This window comes from Carcharodon carcharias, chromosome 19 (assembly GCF_017639515.1).
Source record: "Carcharodon carcharias isolate sCarCar2 chromosome 19, sCarCar2.pri, whole genome shotgun sequence".
Taxonomy (NCBI): Eukaryota; Metazoa; Chordata; class Chondrichthyes; order Lamniformes; family Lamnidae; genus Carcharodon; species Carcharodon carcharias.
Genome location: NC_054485.1, coordinates 83541342 through 83560318, shown reverse-complemented (window position 1 = coordinate 83560318; position 18977 = coordinate 83541342). Strand labels below are relative to the sequence as shown.

General features: G+C 54.5%; 1 protein-coding gene across 2 annotated transcripts in view; it reads right to left on the bottom strand.

The window, feature by feature from the left end:
* Positions 1–18977, bottom strand: part of pigc (phosphatidylinositol glycan anchor biosynthesis, class C) — a 50321-nt gene that overhangs the window by 17654 nt on the left and 13690 nt on the right. The gene's annotated exons all lie outside the window — the stretch shown is intronic.

Genomic DNA, 18977 nt, shown 5'->3' with positions numbered 1-18977 from the left:
ACTAAATTATTTTACGGGGAGTACAAAACACATATTCACCCATCTCACTGACGCGAGATTGTATATCGAACAGGACTACGAGATAAAGGTAGGGGAGCTGCCCACACCTTCCCTCAGTGGCTAAATGGATAACCCAACTTTGGACTTAGCCAGATTTGCCTCACATCAGTTGAAGCTGCAAGACTGATCAGCCTATAGCTGCATCGTTAAGACGACCATTTTAACACATTTTTCCGATAGGCACATTGTAGGGTTAATCTGGTGACTGGATTAACAAGGTAGTGACACGTCAAAGGGCTCTTTAGGTACAAGTGACTAAACAGTTTTCTAGTCAAAGTCTAAGACATACTGTGCTCTTGAAATGCATGGTGGTGGGGGGGGAGGTGGGTGGGGTGCGGCTGTGTGGGAATGAGCTGTGGGAAAGGAACATTAAAAAAGAGCAACGTCCAACCAAAAGCTGCTGAGACTGTGGGGGTTCAATTGAAAGCTTCAGTCAGATGCTCGATAGATTTTTGTTGAGCGAGGGTATTAAAGGATACGGAACCAACGGAGGTAAATGGAGTTAAAGCACAGATTAACCATGACCCCAATGAATGTATGAACAAGCTTGAGGGGCCGAATGTCCTACTGTTGCTCATTCTCCCTCCCACTCTCTCTTTCTCCCCGTTTCCCTCCCTCTCTCTTGCACCCCTTTTTTCTCCTTTTCTCACCCCCCTCCTCAGTCTCTTTCCCTCCCACCCACTATTTCTCTCCTTTCTATCTCTCTCCACCCTTATTTCTCTCTCCCTTTATTTCTCTCCCTCCCCTCCCTCCCTCTATTTCTCTCTCCATCCCTCCCTCTATTTCTCTCTCCATCCCTCCCTCTATTTCTCTCTCCATCCCTCCCTCTATTTCTCTCTCCATCCCTCCCTCTATTTCTCTCTCCATCCCTCCCTCTATTTCTCTCTCTCCATCCCTCCCTCTATATCTCTCTCTCCATCCCTCCCTCTATTTCTCTCTCCATCCCTCCCTCTATTTCTCTCTCCATCCCTCCCTCTATTTCTCTCTCCATCCCTCCCTCTATTTCTCTCTCCATCCCTCCCTCTATTTCTCTCTCCATCCCTCCCTCTATTTCTCTCTCCATCCCTCCCTCTATTTCTCTCTCCATCCCTCCCTCTATTTCTCTCTCCATCCCTCCCTCTATTTCTCTCTCCATCCCTCCCTCTATTTCTCTCTCCATCCCTCCCTCTATTTCTCTCTCCATCCCTCCCTCTATTTCTCTCTCCATCCCTCCCTCTATTTCTCTCTCCATCCCTCCCTCTATTTCTCTCTCCCTTCCTCCCTCTATTTCTCTCTCCCTTCCTCCCTTTATTTCTCTCTCCCTTCCTCCCTCTATTTCTCTCTCCCTTCCTCCCTCTATTTCTCTCTCCCTTCCTCCCTCTATTTCTCTCTCCCTCCCTCCCTCTATTTCTCCCTCCCTCCCTCTATTTCTCACTCCCTCCCTCCCTCTATTTCTCTCTCCCTCCCTCCCTCTATTTCTCTCTCTCTCCCTCCCTCTATTCACCCTCTCTCCCTCCCTCTATTCACCCTCCCTCCCTCCCTCTATTTCTCTCTCCCTCCCTCCCTCTATTCACTCTCCCTCCCTCCCTCTATTCACTCTCTCTCCCTCCCTCTATTCACTCTCTCTCCCTCCCTCCCTCTATTTCTCTCTCCCTCCCTCCATTTCTCTCTCGCTCCCTCCCTCCATTTCTCTCTCCCTCCCTCCCTCCATTTCTCTCTCCCTCCCTCCATTTCTCTCCCCCTCCCTCCCTCCATTTCTCTCTCCCTCCCTCCCTCCATTTCTCTCTCCCTCCCTCCCTCTATTTCTCTCTCCCTCCCTCCCTCTATTTCTCTCTCCCTCCCTTCCTTTATTTCTCTCTCCCTCCCTCCCTTTATTTCTCTCTCCCTCCCTCCCTTTATTGCTCTCGTCCTCCCCTCCCTTTATTGCTCTCTCCCTCCCTTTATTGCACTCTCACTCCCACCGACTCCCTTTATTGCTCGCTCTCTCTCCTCCCTCCCTTTATTTCTCTCTCCCTCCCCTCCCCTCCCTCCCTTTATTTCTCTCTCCTTCCCCTCCCTCCCTCCCTTTATTGCTCTCTCCCTCCCCTCACTCCGTCCCTCCCTTTATTTCTCTCTCCCTCCCGCCCTCGCTTTATTTCTCACACTCTCCCCTCCCACCCTCCCCTTATTTCTCTCTCCCTCCCCTCCCTCCCTTTTTTCTCTCTCCCTCCTGTCCCACCCTCCCTTTTTGCTCTCGCCCCCCCCTCCTCCCTCCCCTCCCTTTACTTCTCACCCACCACTCCCCTTATTTCTCTCTCCCTCCCCTCCCATCCCCTCCCTGTATTTCTCTCCCTCCCCTCCCTTTATTTCTCTCTCCCTCCCCTCACATCCCCTCCCTTTATTTCTCTCTCCCTCCCCTCACATCTACTCCTTTTATTTCTCTCCCTCCCCTCATTTCTCTTTCCCTCCCCTCCCTTTATTTCTCTCCCCGTCCCCTCCCCTCCCTACCCTCCCTTTATTTCTCTCTCCCTCCCCTCCCATCCCCTCCCTTTATTTCTCTCTCCCTGCCCTACCCTTTATTTCTCTCTGTCCACTGCCCTCCCTACCCTCCCTTTATTTCCCTCTCCCTCCCCACCCTCCCTTTATTTCTCTCTCCCTCCCCTCCCCACCCTCCCGTTATTTCTCTCTCCCTCCCCTCCCATCCCCTCCCTTTATTTCTCTCTCCCTGCCCTCCCCTTTATTTCTCTCCCCTCTCCCTTTATTTCTCTCTCCGTCCCTTCCTCTCCGTACCCTCCCTTTACTTCTCTCTCCCTCTCCTCCCCTTATTTCTCTCTCCCACCCCTCACCTTATTTCTCTCTCCCTCCCCTCCTCCCCTCCCCTTATTTCTCACCCACCACTCCCCTTATTTCTCTCTCCCTCCCCTCCCATCCCCTCCCTTTATTTTTCTCTCCCTCCCGTCCCCTCCCTTTATTTCTCTCTCGCTCCCCTCCCCCCCTTTATTTCTCTCTCCCTCCCCTCATTTCTCTCTTTCCCTCTCCTCCCTTTATTTCTCTCTCCGTCCCCTCCCCTCCCCTTATTTCTCTCTCCCTCCCCTCCCCTTATTTCTCTCTCCCTCCCCTCCCCTTATTTCTCTCACCCTCCCCTCCCCTTATTTCTCTCACCCTCCTCCCCTCCCTTTATTTCTCACTCCCTCCTCCCCTCCCTTTATTTCTCGCTCCCTCCCCTCCCTTTCTCTCCCTCCCATTTCTCTCTCACCCTCCCCTCATTTCTCTCTCTCCCCCTCATTTCTCTCTCTCCCTCCCTCCCTTTATTTCTCTCTCTCTCCCTCCCCTCCCTTTATTTCTCTCTACCTCCCTCCCCTCCCTTTATTTCTCTCTCCCTCCCCTCATTTCTCTCTCCCTCCTCCTCCGTCACCTCCCTTTATTTCTCTCTCCCTCCCTCCCCTCCCTTTATTTCTCTCTCCCTCCCTTTATTTCTCTCCCTCCCCTCATTTCTCTCTCCCTCCCTCCCCTCATTTCTCTCTCCCTCCCTCCCCTCATTTCTCTCTCCCTCCCTCCCCTCATTTCTCTCTCCCTCCCTCCCCTCATTTCTCTCTCCCTCCCCTCATTTCTCTCTCCCTCCCCTCATTTCTCTCTCCCTCCCCTCATTTCTCTCTCCCTCCCCTCATTTCTCTCTCCCTCCCCTCATTTCTCTCTCCCTCCCCTCCACTCCATTCCTTTATTTCTCCCTCGCTCCCCTCCCCTCCCTCGCTTTATTTCTCCCTCCCTCCCTTTATTTCTCTCTCCCACCTATTCCCTCCCCTCCCCCCATTTATTTCTCTCTCTCCCCCTCCCCTCCCTCCCTTTATTTCTCTCTCCCTCCCCTCCCTCCCTTTATTTCTCTCTCCCACCCCTCCCCTCCCTCCCTTTATTTCTCACTCCCTCCCCTCCCCTCCCTCCCTTTATTTCTCACTCCCTCCCCTCCACTCCCTCCCTTTATTTCTCTCTCCCTCCCCTCCCTCCCTTTATTTCTCTCGCTCCCCTCCCTCCCTTTATTTCTCTCGCTCCCCTCCCTCCCTTTATTTCTCTCTCCCTCCCCTCCCTCCCTTTATTTCTTTCTCCCTCCCCTCCCGTCCCTCCCTTCCTTTATTTCTCTCTCCCTCCCCACTCCCTTTATTTGCTTCTCCCTCCCTCCCCTCCCTTTATTTCTCCCTCCCTCCCTTTATTTCTCTCTCCCACCTATTCCCTCCCCTCCCCCCATTTATTTCTCTCTCCCCCCTCCCCTCCCTCCCTTTATTTCTCTCTCCCTCCCCTCCCTCCCTTTATTTCTCTCCCCCCTCCCCTCCCACCCTTTATTTCTCTCTCCCTCCCCTCCCTCCCTTTATTTCTCTCTCCCTCCCCTCCCTCCCTTTATTTCGCTCTCCCTCCCCTCCCTCCCCTAATTTCTCTCTCCCTCCCCTCCCTCCCCTAATTTCTCTCTCCCTCCCCTCCCTCCCTTTATTTCTCTCTCCCTTCCTTTATTTCTCTCTCCCTTCCTTTATTTCTCTCTCCCTTCCTTTATTTCTCTCTCCCTTCCTTTATTTCTCTCTCCCTTCCTTTATTTCTCTCTCCCTTCCTTTATTTCTCTCTCCCTCCCCTCCTCTCCCTCCTTTTATTTCTCTCTCCCTCCCCTCCCTCCCTTTATTTCTCTCTCCCTCCCCTCCTTCCCTTTATTTCTCTCTCCCTCCCCTCCCTCCCTTTATTTCTCTCTCCCTCCCCTCCTTCCCTTTATTTCTCTCTCCCTCCCCCCTCCCTTTATTTCTCTCTCCCTTTCTCTCTCCCTCCCTCCTCTCCTTCCCTTTATTTCTCTCCCTCCCTCCCCCCCTCCCTTTATTTTTCTCCCTCCCTCCCCTCCCTCCCTTTATTTCTCTCTCCCTCCCCTCCCTCCCTTTATTTCTCTCTCCCTCCCTTCATTTCTCACTCCTTCCCCTCCCCTCCCTCCCTTCCTTTATTTCTCTCCCTCCCCTCCCTCCCTTTATTTCTCTCTCCCTCCCCTCCCTCCCTTTATTTCTCTCTCCCTCCCCTCCCTCCCTTTATTTCTCTCCCTCCCTTTATTTCTCTCCCTCCCTCCCTTTATTTCTCTCCCTCCCTCCCTTTATTTCTCTCCCTCCCTCCCTTATTTCTCTCCCTCCCTCCCTTTATTTCTCTCCCTCCCTCCCTTTATTTCTCCCTCCTCTCCCTTCCTTTATTTCTCTCTCCCTCCCCTCCCTCACTTTATTTCTCTCTCCTCTCCCTCCCTTTATTTCTCTCTCCTCTCCCTCCCTTTATTTCTCTCTCCTCTCCCTCCCTTTATTTCTCTCTCCTCTCCCTCCCTTTATTTCTCTCTCCCTCCCTCCCTTTATTTCTCTCTCCCTCCCTCCCTTTATTTCTCTCTCCCTCCCTCCCTTTATTTCTCTCCCTCCCTCCCTTTATTTCTCTCTCCCTCCCTCCCTTTATTTCTCTCTCCCTCCCTCCCTTTATTTCTCTCTCCCTCCCTTCCTTTATTTCTCTCTCCCTCCCTCCCTTTATTTCTCTCTCCCTCCCTCCCTTTATTTCTCTCTCCCTCCCTTCCTTTATTTCTCTCTCCCTCCCTCCCTTTATTTCTCTCTCCCTCCCTCCCTTTATTGCTCTCGTCCTCCCCTCCCTTTATTGCTCTCTCCCTCCCTTTATTGCACTCTCACTCCCACCGACTCCCTTTATTGCTCGCTCTCTCTCCTCCCTCCCTTTATTTCTCTCTCCCTCCCCTCCCCTCCCTCCCTTTATTTCTCTCTCCTTCCCCTCCCTCCCTTTATTGCTCTCTCCCTCCCCTCACTCCGTCCCTCCCTTTATTTCTCTCTCCCTCCCGCCCTCGCTTTATTTCTCACACTCTCCCCTCCCACCCTCCCCTTATTTCTCTCTCCCTCCCCTCCCTCCCTTTTTTCTCTCTCCCTCCTGTCCCACCCTCCCTTTTTGCTCTCTCGCCCCCCCTCCTCCCTCCCCTCCCTTTACTTCTCACCCACCACTCCCCTTATTTCTCTCTCCCTCCCCTCCCATCCCCTCCCTGTATTTCTCTCCCTCCCCTCCCTTTATTTCTCTCTCCCTCCCCTCACATCCCCTCCCTTTATTTCTCTCTCCCTCCCCTCACATCTACTCCTTTTATTTCTCTCCCTCCCCTCATTTCTCTTTCCCTCCCCTCCCTTTATTTCTCTCCCCGTCCCCTCCCCTCCCTACCCTCCCTTTATTTCTCTCTCCCTCCCCTCCCATCCCCTCCCTTTATTTCTCTCTCCCTGCCCTACCCTTTATTTCTCTCTGTCCACTGCCCTCCCTACCCTCCCTTTATTTCCCTCTCCCTCCCCACCCTCCCTTCATTTCTCTCTCCTCCCCTCCCCACCCTCCCGTTATTTCTCTCTCCCTCCCCTCCCATCCCCTCCCTTTATTTCTCTCTCCCTGCCCTCCCCTTTATTTCTCTCCCCTCTCCCTTTATTTCTCTCTCCGTCCCTTCCTCTCCGTACCCTCCCTTTACTTCTCTCTCCCTCCCCTCCCATCCCCTCCCTTTATTTCTCTCTCCCTGCCCTCCCCTTTATTTCTCTCCCCTCTCCCTTTATTTCTCTCTCCGTCCCTTCCTCTCCGTACCCTCCCTTTACTTCTCTCTCCCACCCCTCACCTTATTTCTCTCTCCCTCCCCTCCTCCCCTCCCCTTATTTCTCACCCACCACTCCCCTTATTTCTCTCTCCCTCCCCTCCCATCCCCTCCCTTTATTTTTCTCTCCCTCCCATCCCCTCCCTTTATTTCTCTCTCGCTCCCCTCCCCCCCTTTATTTCTCTCTCCCTCCCCTCATTTCTCTCTTTCCCTCTCCTCCCTTTATTTCTCTCTCCGTCCCCTCCCCTCCCCTTATTTCTCTCACCCTCCCCTCCCCTTATTTCTCTCACCCTCCTCCCCTCCCTTTATTTCTCACTCCCTCCTCCCCTCCCTTTATTTCTCGCTCCCTCCCCTCCCTTTCTCTCCCTCCCATTTCTCTCTCACCCTCCCCTCATTTCTCTCTCCCCCTCATTTCTCTCTCCCTCCCTCCCTTTATTTCTCTCTACCTCCCTCCCCTCCCTTTATTTCTCTCTCCCTCCCCTCATTTCTCTCTCCCTCCCCCTCCGTCACCTCCCTTTATTTCTCTCTCCCTCCCTCCCCTCCCTTTATTTCTCTCTCCCTCCCTTTATTTCTCTCCCTCCCCTCATTTCTCTCTCCCTCCCCTCATTTCTCTCTCCCTCCCTCCCCTCATTTCTCTCCCTCCCTCCCCTCATTTCTCTCTCCCTCCCCTCATTTCTCTCTCCCTCCCCTCATTTCTCTCTCCCTCCCCTCATTTCTCTCTCCCTCCCTTTATTTCTCCCTCCCTCCCCTCCACTCCATTCCTTTATTTCTCCCTCGCTCCCCTCCCCTCCCTCGCTTTATTTCTCCCTCCCTCCCTTTATTTCTCTCTCCCACCTATTCCTCCCCTCCCCCCATTTATTTCTCTCTCTCCCCCTCCCCTCCCTCCCTTTATTTCTCACTCCCTCCCCTCCCCTCCCTCCCTTTATTTCTCACTCCCTCCCCTCCCCTCCCTCCCTTTATTTCTCTCTCCCACCCCTCCCCTCCCTCCCTTTATTTCTCCCTCCCTCCCTTTATTTCTCTCTCCCACCTATTCCCTCCCCTCCCCCCATTTATTTCTCTCTCTCCCCCTCCCCTCCCTCCCTTTATTTCTCACTCCCTCCCCTCCCCTCCCTCCCTTTATTTCTCACTCCCTCCCCTCCCCTCCCTCCCTTTATTTCTCTCTCCCACCCCTCCCCTCCCTCCCTTTATTTCTCTCTCCCACCCCTCCCCTCCCTCCCTTTATTTCTCACTCCCTCCCCTCCCCCCCTTTATTTCTCTCTCCCTCCCCTCCCTCCCTTTATTTCTCTCGCTCCCCTCCCTCCCTTTATTTCTCTCGCTCCCCTCCCTCCCTTTATTTCTCTCGCTCCCCTCCCTCCCTTTATTTCTCTCGCTCCCCTCCCTCCCTTTATTTCTCTCGCTCCCCTCCCTCCCTTTATTTCTCTCGCTCCCCTCCCTCCCTTTATTTCTCTCTCCCGTCCCTCCCTCCCTTTATTTCTTTCTCCCTCCCCACTCCCTTTATTTGCTTCTCCCTCCCTCCCCTCCCTTTATTTCTCCCTCCCTCCCTTTATTTCTCTCTCCCTCCCCTCCCTCCCTTTATTTCTCTCTCCCTCCCCTCCCCCCATTTATTTCTCTCTCCCCCCTCCCCTCCCTCCCTTTATTTCTCTCCCACCCCTCCCCTCCCTCCCTTTATTTTGCTCTCCCTCCCCTCCCTCCCTTTATTTCTCTCTCCCTCCCCTCCCTCCCTTTATTTCTCTCTCCCTCCCCTCCCCTCCCTCCATTTATTTCTCTCCCTCCCCTCCCCTCCCTCACTTTATTTCTCTCTCCCTCCCCTCCCCTCCCTCCATTTATTTCTCTCCCTCCCCTCCCCTCCCTCACTTTATTTCTCTCCCTCCCCTCCCCTCCCTCACTTTATTTCTCCCTCCCTCCCCTCCCTCCCTTTATTTCTCTCGCTCCCCTCCCTCCCTTTATTTCTCTCACTCCCCTCCCTCCTTTATTTCTCTCTCCCTCCCCTCCCTCCATTTCTTTCTCCCTCCCCTCCCCTCCCTCCCTTCCTTTATTTCTCTCTCCCTCCCCTCCCTCCCTTTATTTCTCTCTCCCTCCCCTCCCTTTATTTCTCTCTCCCTCCCCTCCCTCCCTTTATTTCTCTCTCCCTCCGATCCCTCCCGTTATTTCTTTCTCCCTCCCCTCCCCGCCTTCCCTTTATTTCTCTCTCCCTCCACTCCCTCCCTTTATTTCTCTCTCCCTCCACTCCCTACCTTTATTTCTCTCTCCCTCCCCTCCCTCCCTTTATTTCTCCCTCCATCCCCTCCCTCCCTTTATTTCTCTCTCCATCCCCTCCCTCCCTTTATTTCTCTCTCCCTCCACTCCCTCCCTTTATTTCTCTCTCCCTCCCCTCCCTCCCTTTATTTCTCTCTCCCTCCCCTCCCTCCCTTTATTTCTCTCTCCCTCCCCTCCTCCCTTTATTTCTCTCTCCCTCCCCTCCCTCCCTTTATTTCTCTCTCCCTCCCCTCCCTCCCTTTATTTCTCTCTCCCTCCCTCCCTCCCTTTATTCCCTCTCCCTCCCTTCCCTCCCTTTATTTCTCTCTCCCTCCCCTCCCTCCCTTTATTTCTCTCTCCTCCCCTCCTCCCTTTATTTCTCTCTCCCTCCCCTCCCTCCCTTTATTTCTCTCTCCCTCCCCTCCCTCCCTTTATTTCTCTCTCCCTCCCCTCCCTCCCTTTATTTCTCTCTCCCTCCCCTCCCTCCCTTTATTTCTCTCTCCCTCCCCTCCCTCCCTTTATTTCTCTCTCCCTCCCCTCCCTCCCTTTATTTCTCTCTCCCTCCCCTCCCTCCCTTTATTTCTCTCTCCCTCCCCTCCCTCCCTTTATTTCTCTCTCCCTCCCCTCCCTCCCTTTATTTCTCTCTCCCTCCCCTCCCTCCCTTTATTTCTCTCTCCCTCCCCCCCTCCCTTTATTTCTCTCTCCCTCCCTTTCTCTCTCCCTCCCTCCCCTCCTTCCCTTTATTTCTCTCCCTCCCTCCCCTCCCTCCCTTCATTTTTCTCCCTCCCTCCCCTCCCTCCCTTTATTTCTCTCTCTCCCTCCCCTCCCTCCCTTTATTTCTCTCTCCCTCCCCTCCTCTCCCTCCCCTCTTTCTTCCTCCCTCCCCTCCCCTCCCTCCCCTCCCTTTATTTCTCCCTCCCTCCCCTCCCCTCCCTCCCTTTATTTCTTTCTCCCTCACCTCCCTCCCTCCCTTTATTTCTCTCTCCCTCCCCTCCCTCCCTCTATTTCTCTCTCCCTCCCTTCCCTCCCTCCGTTTATTTCTCTCTCCCTCCCTTCGCTCCCTCCGTTTATTTCTTTCTCCCTCCCCTCCCTCCCTCCCTTTATTTCTTTCTCCCTCCCCTCCCTCCCTCCCTTTATTTCTCTCTCCCTCAACTCCCTCCCTTTATTTCTCTCTCCCTCAACTCCCTCCCTTTATTTCTCTCTCCCTCAACTCCCTCCCTTTATTTCTCTCTCCCTCCCCTCCCTCCCTTTATTTCTCTCTCCCTCCCCTCCCTCCCTTTATTTCTCTCTCCCTCCCCTCCCTCCCTTTATTTCTCTCTCCCTCCCCTCCCTCCCTTTATTTCTCTCTCCCTCCCCTCCCTCCCTCCCTTTATTTCCCTCTCCCTCCCCTCCCTCCCTCCCTTTATTTCTCTCTCCCTCCCCTCCCCTCCCTCCCTCCCTTTATTTCTCTCTCCCTCAACTCCCTCCCTTTATTTCTCTCTCCCTCCCCTCCCTCCCTTTATTTCTCTCTCCCTCCCCTCCCTCCCTTTATTTCTCTCTCCCTCCCCTCCCTCCCTTTATTTCTCTCTCCCTCCCCTCCCTCCCTTTATTTCTCTCTCCCTCCCCTCCCTCCCTTTATTTCTCTCTCCCTCCCCTCCCTCCCTTTATTTCTCTTTCCCTCCCCTCCCTCCCTTTATTTCTCTTTCCCTCCCCTCCCTCCCTTTATTTCTCTCTCCCTCCCCTCCCTACCTCCCTTTATTTCTCTCTCCCTCCCCTCCCTCCCTTTATTTCGCTCTCCCTCCCCTCCCTCCCTTTATTTCGCTCTCCCTCCCCTCCCTCCCTTTATTTCTCTCTCCCTTCCCTCACTCCCTCCATTTCTACCTCCCTCCCTTTATTTCTTTCTCCCTCCCCTCCCTCCCTTTATTTCTTTCTCCCTCCCGTCCCTCCCTTTATTTCTCTCTCCCTCCCCTCCCTCCCTCCCTTTATTTCTCTCTCCCTCCCCTCCCTCCCTTTATTTCTCTCTCCCTCCCCTCACTCCCTCCATTTCTACCTCCCTCCCTTTATTTCTTTCTCCCTCCCCTCCCTCCCTTTATTTCTCTCTCCCTCCCCTCCCTCCCTTTATTTCTCTCTCCCTCCCCTCCCTCCCTTTATTTCTCTCTCCCTCAACTCCCTCCCTTTATTTCTCTCTCCCTCCCCTCCCTCCCTCCATTTCTCTCTCCCTCCCCTCCCTCCCTCCATTTCTCTCTCCCTCCCCTCCCTCCCTCCATTTCTCTCTCCTCCCCTCCCTCCCTCCATTTCTCTCTCCCTCCCCTCCCTCCCTCCATTTCTCTCTCCCTCCCCTCCCTCCCTCCATTTCTCTCTCCCTCCCCTCCCTCCCTCCCTTTCTCTCTCCTCTCCCTCCCTCCTTCCCTTTATTTCTGTCTCCCTCCCCTCCCTCATTCCCTTTATTTCTCCCGCCCTCCCCTCCCTCCCTCCCCTCCCTCCCTCCATTTCTCTCTCCCTCCCCTCCCTCCCTTTATTTCTCTCCCCCATCCCTCCCTCCCTTCATTTCTCACTCTCTCCCCTCCCCTCCCCTCCCTCGCTTTATTTCTCTATCCCTCCCCTCCCCTTCCTTTATGTCTCTCTCCATCCCCTCCCCTTCCTTTATTTCTCTCTCACTTCCCTCCCCTCCCCTCCCTCCCTTTATTTCTCTCTCCCTACCCTCCCTCCCTTTCTCTCTCCCACCCCTCCCCTACCTCCCTTTATTTCTCCCTCCCTCCCCTCCCCCTTTCCCTTTATTTCTCTCTCCCTCCGCTCCTATCCCTCCCTCCCTTTATTTCTCTCTCCCTCCACTCCCTTCCCTCCCTTTATTTCGCTCTCCCTCCCCTCCCTCCCTTTATTTCTCTCTCCCTCCCCTCCCTCCCTCCCTTCAGTTCCCTCTCCCTCCCCTCCCACCCTTTATTTCTCTCTCCCTCCACTCCCTTCCTCCCTTTATTTCTCTCTCCCTTTATTTGTCTCCCTCCCCTACCCTCCCTCCCTTTATTTCTTTCTCCCTCCCCTCCCCCCCTTTATTTCTCTCTCCCTCCCCCACCTCCCTCCCTTTATTTCTCTCTCCCGCCCCTCCCTCCCTTTATTTCTCACTCCCTCCCCTCCCTCCATTTCCCTCTCCCTCCCCTCCCTCCCTCCCTTTATTTCCCTCTCTCTCCCCTCCCTCCCTCCCTTCAGTTCCCTCTCCCTCCCCTCCCACCCTTTATTTCTCTCTCCCTCCACTCCCTTCCTCCCTTTATTTCTCTCTCCCTCTCCTCCCTTCCTCTCTTCATTTCTCTCTCCCTCCCCTCCCTCCCTTTATTTCTCTCCCCCTCCCCTCCCTCCCTTTATTTCTCTCCCCCTCCCCTCCCTCCCTTTATTTCTCTCCCCCTCCCCTCCCTCCCTTTATTCTCTCCCCCTCCCCTCCCTCCCTTTATTTCTCTCCCCCTCCCCTCCCTCCCTTTATTTCTCTCTCCCTCCCCTCCCTCCCTTTATTTCTCTCTCCCTCCCCTCCCTCCCTTTATTTCTCTCTCCCTTCCTTTATTTCTCTCTCCCTTCCTTTATTTCTCTCTCCCTCCCTTTATTTCTCTCTCCCTCCTCTCCCTCCCTTTCTCTCTCCCTCCCTCCTCTCCTTCCCTTTATTTCTCTCCCTCCCTCCCCTCCCTCCCTTTATTTTTCTCCTCCCTCCCCTCCCTCCCTTTATTTCTCTCTCTCCCTCCCCTCCCTCCCTTTATTTCTCTCTCCCTCCCTTTATTTCTCTCTCCCGCCCCTCCCTCCCTTTATTTCTCTCTCCCTCCCCTCCCTCCCTTTATTCTCTCTCCCTCCCTTCATTTCTCACTCCTTCCTCTCCCTCCCCTCCCTCCCTTTATTTCTCTCTCCCTCCCCTCCCTCCCTTTATTTCTCTCTCCCTCCCCTCCCTCCCTTTATTTCTCTCTCCCTCCCCTCCCTCCCTTTATTTCTCTCTCCCTCCCCTCCCTCCCTTTATTTCTCTCTCCCTCCCCTCCCTCCCTTTATTTCTCTCTCCCTCCCCTCCCTCCCTTTATTTCTCTCTCCCTCCCCTCCCTCCCTTTATTTCTCTCTCCCTCCCCTCCCTCCCTTTATTTCTCTCTCCCTCCCCTCCCTCCCTTTATTTCTCTCTCCCTCCCCTCCCTCCCTTTATTTCTCTCTCCCTCCCCTCCCTCCCTTTATTTCTCTCTCCCTCCCCTCCCTCCCTTTATTTCTCTCTCTCTCCTCTCCCTTCCTCCTTCCCTTTATTTCTCTCTCCCTCCCGTCCCTCCCTAATTCCCTTATTTCTCCCGCCCTCCCCTCCCTCCCCTCCCTCCCTCCCCTCCCTTTATTTCTCTCTCCCTCCCCTCCCTCCCTCCATTTCTCTCTCCCTCCCGCTCCCTCCATTTCTCTCTCCCTCCCTCTCCCTCCCTCCATTTCTCTCTCCCTCCCTCCCCCTCCCTCCATTTCTCTCTCCCTCCCTCCCCCTCCCTCCATTTCTCTCTCCCTCCCTCCATTTCTCTCTCCCTCCCTCCATTTCTCTCTCCTCCCTCCCTTCCCCTCCCTTTATTTCTCTCTCCCTCCCTCTCCCTTTATTTCTCTCTCCCTCCCTCCCCCTCCCTCTATTTCTCTCTCCCTCCCTCCCCCTCCCTCTATTTCTCTCTCCCTCCCTCCCCCTCCCTCTATTTCTCTCTCCCTCCCTCCCCCTCCCTCTATTTCTCTCTCCCTCCCTCCCCCTCCCTCTATTTCTCTCTCCCTCCCTCCCCCTCCCTCTATTCTCTCTCCCTCCCTCCCCCTCCCTCTATTTCTCTCTCCCTCCTTCCCCCTCCCTCTATTTATCTCTCCCTCCCTCCCTTCCCCCTCCTTCTATTTCTCTTCCCTCCCTCTATTTCTCTCTCCCTCCCCTCCCTCCCTCTATTTCTCTCTCCCTCCCCTCCCCTCCCTCCCTCTATTTCTCTCTCCCTCCCCTCCCTCCCTTTATTTCTCTCTCCCTCCCCTCCCTCTCTCCCCATTCTATTTGCCTTTCACTTTCTCTTTTCCTCTTTCTCTTCATCTCCCCTTTTTTTTATCTCATTTTGTTTTCCACATTGTCTTTCTCTCTCCCTCCCTCCCTCGTTTTATTTCTCCTTCACTTTGTCTTTTGCTCTCATTATCCATCTTTATCTCCCTTTTTCTCTCTCTCATTTTGTTTCCTTCTCTCCCTTTATTTCCTTCATTTTTTCTCTATCTCTTTATGTCTCTCTTTTTCTCTTTCTCTCTCTCCCTTTCTCCTTCCCTTTATTTCTCTCTCTCTCTCCTCTCCCTTCCTCCTTCCCTTTATTTCTCTCTCCCTCCCGTCCCTCCCTCCTTCCCTTTATTTCTCCCGCCCTCCCCTCCCTCCCCTCCCTTTATTTCTCTCTCCCTCCCCTCCCTCCCTCCATTTCTCTCTCCCTCCCGCTCCCTCCATTTCTCTCTCCCTCCCTCTCCCTCCCTCCATTTCTCTCTCCCTCCCTCCCCCTCCCTCCATTTCTCTCTCCCTCCCTCCCCCTCCCTCCATTTCTCTCTCCCTCCCTCCATTTCTCTCTCCCTCCCTTCCCCTCCCTTTATTTCTCTCTCCCTTCCCTCACTCCCTCCATTTCTACCTCCCTCCCTTTATTTCTTTCTCCCTCCCCTCCCTCCCTTTATTTCTTTCTCCCTCCCGTCCCTCCCTTTATTTCTCTCTCCCTCCCCTCCCTCCCTCCCTTTATTTCTCTCTCCCTCCCCTCCCTCCCTTTATTTCTCTCTCCCTCCCCTCACTCCCTCCATTTCTACCTCCCTCCCTTTATTTCTTTCTCCCTCCCCTCCCTCCCTTTATTTCTCTCTCCCTCCCCTCCCTCCCTTTATTTCTCTCTCCCTCCCCTCCCTCCCTTTATTTCTCTCTCCCTCAACTCCCTCCCTTTATTTCTCTCTCCCTCCCCTCCCTCCCTCCATTTCTCTCTCCCTCCCCTCCCTCCCTCCATTTCTCTCTCCCTCCCCTCCCTCCCTCCATTTCTCTCTCCCTCCCCTCCCTCCCTCCATTTCTCTCTCCCTCCCCTCCCTCCCTCCATTTCTCTCTCCCTCCCCTCCCTCCCTCCCTTTCTCTCTCCTCTCCCTCCCTCCTTCCCTTTATTTCTGTCTCCCTCCCCTCCCTCATTCCCTTTATTTCTCCCGCCCTCCCCTCCCTCCCTCCCCTCCCTCCCTCCATTTCTCTCTCCCTCCCCTCCCTCCCTTTATTTCTCTCCCCCATCCCTCCCTCCCTTCATTTCTCACTCTCTCCCCTCCCCTCCCCTCCCTCGCTTTATTTCTCTATCCCTCCCCTCCCCTTCCTTTATGTCTCTCTCACTTCCCTCCCCTCCCCTCCCTCCCTTTATTTCTCTCTCCCTACCCTCCCTCCCTTTCTCTCTCCCACCCCTCCCCTACCTCCCTTTATTTCTCCCTCCCTCCCCTCCCCCCTTCCCTTTATTTCTCTCTCCCTCCGCTCCTATCCCTCCCTCCCTTTATTTCTCTCTCCCTCCACTCCCTTCCCTCCCTTTATTTCGCTCTCCCTCCCCTCCCTCCCTTTATTTCTCTCTCCCTCCCCTCCCTCCCTCCCTTCAGTTCCCTCTCCCTCCCCTCCCACCCTTTATTTCTCTCTCCCTCCACTCCCTTCCTCCCTTTATTTCTCTCTCCCTTTATTTGTCTCCCTCCCCTACCCTCCCTCCCTTTATTTCTCTCTCCCTCCCCCACCTCCCTCCCTTTATTTCTCTCTCCCGCCCCTCCCTCCCTTTATTTCTCACTCCCTCCCCTCCCTCCATTTCCCTCTCCCTCCCCTCCCTCCCTCCCTTTATTTCCCTCTCTCTCCCCTCCCTCCCTCCCTTCAGTTCCCTCTCCCTCCCCTCCCACCCTTTATTTCTCTCTCCCTCCACTCCCTTCCTCCCTTTATTTCTCTCTCCCTCTCCTCCCTTCCTCTCTTCATTTCTCTCTCCCTCCCCTCCCTCCCTTTATTTCTCTCCCCCTCCCCTCCCTCCCTTTATTTCTCTCCCCCTCCCCTCCCTCCCTTTATTTCTCTCCCCCTCCCCTCCCTCCCTTTATTTCTCTCCCCCTCCCCTCCCTCCCTTTATTTCTCTCCCCCTCCCCTCCCTCCCTTTATTTCTCTCTCCCTCCCCTCCCTCCCTTTATTTCTCTCTCCCTCCCCTCCCTCCCTTTATTTCTCTCTCCCTTCCTTTATTTCTCTCTCCCTTCCTTTATTTCTCTCTCCCTCCCTTTATTTCTCTCTCCCTCCTCTCCCTCCCTTTCTCTCTCCCTCCCTCCTCTCCTTCCCTTTATTTCTCTCCCTCCCTCCCCTCCCTCCCTTTATTTTTCTCCCTCCCTCCCCTCCCTCCCTTTATTTCTCTCTCTCCCTCCCCTCCCTCCCTTTATTTCTCTCTCCTCCCTTTATTTCTCTCTCCCGCCCCTCCCTCCCTTTATTTCTCTCTCCCTCCCCTCCCTCCCTTTATTTCTCTCTCCCTCCCTTTATTTCTCTCTCCCGCCCCTCCCTCCCTTTATTTCTCTCTCCCTCCCCTCCCTCCCTTCATTTCTCACTCCTTCCTCTCCCTCCCCTCCCTCCCTTTATTTCTCTCTCCCTCCCCTCCCTCCCTTTATTTCTCTCTCCCTCCCCTCCCTCCCTTTATTTCTCTCTCCCTCCCCTCCCTCCCTTTATTTCTCTCTCCCTCCCCTCCCTCCCTTTATTTCTCTCTCCCTCCCCTCCCTCCCTTTATTTCTCTCTCCCTCCCCTCCCTCCCTTTATTTCTCTCTCCCTCCCCTCCCTCCCTTTATTTCTCTCTCCCTCCCCTCCCTCCCTTTATTTCTCTCTCCCTCCCCTCCCTCCCTTTATTTCTCTCTCCCTCCCCTCCCTCCCTTTATTTCTCTCTCCCTCCCCTCCCTCCCTTTATTTCTCTCTCCCTCCCCTCCCTCCCTTTATTTCTCTCTCTCTCCTCTCCCTTCCTCCTTCCCTTTATTTCTCTCTCCCTCCCCTCCCTTCCTCTCTTCATTTCTCTCTCCCTCCCCTCCCTCCCTTTATTTCTCTCCCCCTCCCCTCCCTCCCTTTATTTCTCTCCCCCTCCCCTCCCTCCCTTTATTTCTCTCTCCCTCCCGTCCCTCCCTAATTCCCTTTATTTCTCCCGCCCTCCCCTCCCTCCCCTCCCTCCCTTTATTTCTCTCTCCCTCCCCTCCCTCCCTCCATTTCTCTCTCCCTCCCGCTCCCTCCATTTCTCTCTCCCTCCCTCTCCCTCCCTCCATTTCTCTCTCCCTCCCTCCCCCTCCCTCCATTTCTCTCTCCCTCCCTCCCCCTCCCTCCATTTCTCTCTCCCTCCCTCCATTTCTCTCTCCCTCCCTCCATTTCTCTCTCCCTCCCTCCCTTCCCCTCCCTTTATTTCTCTCTCCCTCCCTCTCCCTTTATTTCTCTCTCCCTCCCTCCCCCTCCCTCTATTTCTCTCTCCCTCCCTCCCCCTCCCTCTATTTCTCTCTCCCTCCCTCCCCCTCCCTCTATTTCTCTCTCCCTCCCTCCCCCTCCCTCTATTTCTCTCTCCCTCCCTCCCCCTCCCTCTATTTCTCTCTCCCTCCCTCCCCCTCCCTCTATTCTCTCTCCCTCCCTCCCCCTCCCTCTATTTCTCTCTCCCTCCTTCCCCCTCCCTCTATTTATCTCTCCCTCCCTCCCTTCCCCCTCCTTCTATTTCTCTTCCCTCCCTCTATTTCTCTCTCCCTCCCCTCCCTCCCTCTATTTCTCTCTCCCTCCCCTCCCCTCCCTCCCTCTATTTCTCTCTCCCTCCCCTCCCTCCCTTTATTTCTCTCTCCCTCCCCTCCCTCTCTCCCCATTCTATTTGCCTTTCACTTTCTCTTTTCCTCTTTCTCTTCATCTCCCCTTTTTTTATCTCATTTTGTTTCCACATTGTCTTTCTCTCTCCCTCCCTCCCTCGTTTTATTTCTCCTTCACTTTGTCTTTTGCTCTCATTATCCATCTTTATCTCCCTTTTTCTCTCTCTCATTTTGTTTCCTTCTCTCCCTTTATTTCCTTCATTTTTTCTCTATCTCTTTATGTCTCTCTTTTTCTCTTTCTCTCTCTCCCTTTCTCCTTCCCTTTATTTCTCTCTCTCTCCTCTCCCTTCCTCCTTCCCTTTATTTCTCTCTCCCTCCCGTCCCTCCCTCCTTCCCTTTATTTCTCCCGCCCTCCCCTCCCTCCCCTCCCTTTATTTCTCTCTCCCTCCCCTCCCTCCCTCCATTTCTCTCTCCCTCCCGCTCCCTCCATTTCTCTCTCCCTCCCTCTCCCTCCCTCCATTTCTCTCTCCCTCCCTCCCCCTCCATTTCTCTCTCCCTCCCTCCCCCTCCCTCCATTTCTCTCTCCCTCCCTCCATTTCTCTCTCCCTCCCTTCCCCTCCCTTTATTTCTCTCTCCCTCCCTCTCCCTTTATTTCTCTCTCCCTCCCTCCCCTCCCTCTATTTCTCTCTCCCTCCCTCCCCCTCCCTCTATTTCTCTCTCCCTCCTTCCCCCTCCCTCTATTTCTCTCTCCCTCCCTCCCTTCCCCCTCCTTCTATTTCTCTTCCCTCCCTCTATTTCTCTCTCCCTCCCCTCCCTCCCTTTATTTCCCTCTCTCTCCCCTCCCTCCCTCCCTTCAGTTCCCTCTCCCTCCCCTCCCACCCTTTATTTCTCTCTCCCTCCACTCCCTTCCTCCCTTTATTTCTCTCTCCCTCTCCTCCCTTCCTCTCTTCATTTCTCTCTCCCTCCCCTCCCTCCCTTTATTTCTCTCCCCCTCCCCTCCCTCCCTTTATTTCTCTCCCCCTCCCCTCCCTCCCTTTATTTCTCTCCCCCTCCCCTCCCTCCCTTTATTTCTCTCCCCCTCCCCTCCCTCCCTTTATTTCTCTCCCCCTCCCCTCCCTCCCTTTATTTCTCTCTCCCTCCCCTCCCTCCTTTATTTCTCTCTCCCTCCCCTCCCTCCCTTTATTTCTCTCTCCCTTCCTTTATTTCTCTCTCCCTTCCTTTATTTCTCTCTCCCTCCCTTTATTTCTCTCTCCCTCCTCTCCCTCCCTTTCTCTCTCCCTCCCTCCTCTCCTTCCCTTTATTTTTCTCCCTCCCTCCCCTCCCTCCCTTTATTTCTCTCTCTCCTCCCCTCCCTCCCTTTATTTCTCTC